Source organism: Rattus norvegicus, chromosome 19, assembly GCF_036323735.1.
Source record: "Rattus norvegicus strain BN/NHsdMcwi chromosome 19, GRCr8, whole genome shotgun sequence".
NCBI lineage: Eukaryota > Metazoa > Chordata > Mammalia > Rodentia > Muridae > Rattus > Rattus norvegicus.
In genome coordinates this window covers 25624007-25627768 of record NC_086037.1, presented here as the reverse complement: position 1 = coordinate 25627768, position 3762 = coordinate 25624007, and the positions used below count along the sequence as shown (strand labels likewise).

Sequence of the window (3762 nt, the reverse complement as noted above, 5' to 3'; positions counted from 1 at the left end):
CACATGGTCCCTAACAATCATCTACAATGGGGAATGCTATTCCTTCTTTTGGATCATGAGGGAAATGCACTCAGGAGTGGCCCAGACATACATTTGAAAAAAAAAGATCCATTGAGTTAAATGATAAAAATAAATATAATCAGCAACAATAAAAAACACAGCATATGAATGATCAAGTGAAACAGCACCTATAAAAACCTATTTCCCAAAATGACGTTGATGGTCATTATCTTTGTGGTTTAATACTAATGCTGTATTGTAAGAAAAACTGAGGCACATGGTTCTCGATTAGGATTATTCTATATTCCTTTGTGTAAATTGTCATTTTTTTCTGCAGCTCTACAGGCATGAGTGTGTGTTACTCAATATCTGGTGCACACAGACAATAAGGAATGTGTGTTGTAGACTGATATAGACTAGGATGAGCAGAATACATGACAGCATGGATACAGTATGTCAGTGATTACATCATAAAGTGTGTGTCCATAAAAAAAGTCACATTATCCACACAAAAGACACTATCACCCTGTGTACCCCTTGGTGGCTTTGAATTCACTGGACCATGCAAAGATCCATATCTAGCTGTCAGTTCTAAGTCTACAGGAGGAAAAGGACTCTTGAATAAGATGGTCTTAAGAGTCAAGAGTTACAAATCAATTTTTATTCATAAGGAATACAATTTACAAAAAACAGGCATAAAATGTACAACTAAAATGGTATAAAAAAATGAAAAACAGTAACAAGAATATATAACTATGAAATAACAAAAAGAAAACTTCAATGAAAATCATAACCAAAAACATTTCTTAACAGCATTTTCTTAATGAACATTTAGAAACACAGTTGTAGTGCTGTTTCTCCTCTAGGACGTGAGATGTCACGGCAGTCCCCTCAGTTGTCTCTCAAATGGTGTTGTCGGTATGAGAAAGGAGAAAGACCTCAATGAGATAGGCTGGCATACGGATACATAAATATAGGGTCTCTATACATTGAGGAAATTATCTGAGAAGAAGAATATTCCCCCAAAAAGTCTTTGACTGTGAGGATTGTCGTCACAGGGAACTCCTGAGAGAGAAACTCATTCCTCAGGGGGCTGTCTTCCTGGGATCCGTCCTATGCCATGTCTCCTGCAGTTCCTGAGACCTGGGAGGAGAAGGCAGCTATTAAGACACTGATTTCGTGGGGACACGCATACCAGCTGTCAAGTTGCTGCCTTCTGTCCCCTCAGCTGCATTGGATAGACAGCACTGATCTTTTCACTGAAATCATTGCTGATATCTATGCAGGATGGGAACATCACCAGCAACCCTCACAGTAGTGTGGGAGAACAAGCTGCTCCTCAGACTCTACCAGTGCAAACCAAGAATGGGGAAATGGGGAGAGACCTAATTGGGGTGCAGGAAGAAAGGAGAAGGCCACATGATACCCAGATCAAAGCCAATGACCAGGACTCATTTGCCATTTGCACTTGGTTCTTATCCCTACAAGGTGCTTCCAACCATCACATGACCCCTGTATGACCTTTGTCACACGACCAAGAACTCGTTCAAAACTCTTCATAGCATCCAATCTGGGACAGGGAGATGCAGTCATGTGATATGTTATTCCTCTGTCACCATTTCTGGACTGCAGTTTCAAAAAGGGCAGAGAAGTATAATTGCCCATAATTCAGTTTCTGAAGAGTGGTTAACATCCCAGAATACTTGTGCATACACAGAGCAATGAATAACTCTCTCACATGAGGTGGGTGACTGACTGGGTGTGGGGAGATTAGAAAGGTGATAGGGGAAGCAAAGATGTATCCAATAGGCAAATGGTATCAGACATTGTTAATCTGACTCAGCTGCTTGTTCCTACCACATTTTGCTGGGTCTGGAGGTGGCTGGTCTTCTCCTGTTCGTCTTCATCTTTCCGGTTCAACTCAAACAAATATCGCTGTAACTCCTTGCTCTCCTGCTTCAATGTGACCAACTTCTTCTTCATACATGCCTGGTCCATCAGGAGCCGGCTGTGCAGGTTGCTGGAAACACACTATGCATAGTAAGATCCTGAAGCCTCTTCCTCCCATTCCAACAGCCAAATCCCACAAAGTCCACCAGGACCCAGATACCCATAAAGACTTCATAGAATACATCTCCATACGTGTAAGGCTGCTCCACAAACAGCAAACGGCCAATCCAGGGAAGAATAAATTGTTTCTGTGACCCAAGCACCAATAAGAGTCCATGTCTGTCCAAAAGAACAAGGGATCTACAACTACCCATGAGAGCCCAATGCATCGGGACAGCATCAATTAGTAGGCGGCAAATAACCACAAGACGACAGTAGAACCAAGGGAGGTCATGCAAACCATGTGGTCCACACATTGAGCTTTGTTAAACCTGGTATGACCCCAGACCCGCAGGTTGGCCTAATAACACTCTGATGCCTGAATCAGTGTAGTTCTATCCAGAGCCTTGTAAAGATGCATAGACACTGTGGTGAGAAGTCACAGTCTCTTAAAGAACTGAAACTGAGTCCAAAAGACCCACAGCACAGTGATATTTAAACAGCAGAAGACATGGACCCAGAGCTGCAGGCTCTCCAGTCCAGAACAAAGAGAGGCAGCAATGGCCATTCCACAAGTGAGGGGCCCTTCTGACCAGTACTTACCGATAGAAGTTAATCTCCTTCTTGAGCTCCTGAAATTTCTCACGATGTTCAATGTTCTTTGTGTCTAAGTTGTGCAGTAATGACATGACCTCTTTCTCCTTTATCTTCAAGTTTTCATAAAATGGATTTGGCCTGAAGTAGGGGCTGGCCCCAGGAAGATAGAACCCAATGAACATCGAGGTTTAGGATTATATGAACTCAGGCTGTGTCCTGTACTACCCCAGCCCTGGAAGGAAACTTTCTGAATTCTACATATTTGGATCTTCTTCAGCTTCAGAAACTTGGAATTGTGTGCCAAGGACAACAGAAGCTAAGCACCCAGATAAAGGGTTCCCTGGCTCAGTTTTTTCAATCAGGAGGGCTGGATCTGCATTCAAACCTGTTATGCTGTCAAGAGCCTAGGCCACAGCTCTTACGCTAACACACACACACACACACACACACACACACACACACACACACACACACAAACAAACATCCAGAAACCTATGATTTAATTTTTCCTGTTTTGACAAGTGGAATGCTACAAGCTGAATAACTAATATTCTAGAGGCAGACAGTACACATAATTCTGGAGATGAGACCAGATATTGCCACAAACTTATAATCTGCCCAAGGCATACAAATGTATAGACAAATGTGACCACACAGGCAAAGAACTGTGCTGTTGAAAGTGGGGCTTCCAAAATAAAGCACTTACACCTCCATGAAACTATTATACAGGTAAATCCTGAGGTCAAAAAACAGACCCCTAAATTCCAAGTGTGCAGGGACATAGAAACATATAAAAGTTGTACATATGCATGCAGACCTGTGCACACACAGACACACAAACTGGGACACACCCACAAGAAAAGAAAAGTAAACAGACTCAGAGAATGAGAAAGAGAGACAAATATGGAAAGAGCACAATGAGAATCAATAGAAATGTATGCACCATTACTGTCTCAGAGTGTAAGGCACACAGACAAGAAGGACCAGGCCAGAGCCTCAGGACTTCTAGTTAAGCATTGATATGAACAATGTGGGACCTGTCACCTAAGGGTGCTGCCATGAGATGATAGCGTTCAGTCACCTTCCTAGCAAGTACAAACACTCTCCACAAACTCA

General features: G+C 42.5%; 1 long non-coding RNA gene across 1 annotated transcript; it reads right to left on the bottom strand.

Annotated features, from left to right (window-relative positions):
- Window positions 1–646: 646 nt before the first annotated feature.
- LOC134483293 (uncharacterized) lies at window positions 647–2161 on the bottom strand. Its single transcript, XR_010060109.1, has 2 exons — window positions 1858–2161; window positions 647–1143 (listed from the first exon to the last, which is right to left on the bottom strand). It is a non-coding gene; the product is annotated as an uncharacterized LOC134483293 (long non-coding RNA).
- Window positions 2162–3762: the final 1601 nt, after the last annotated feature.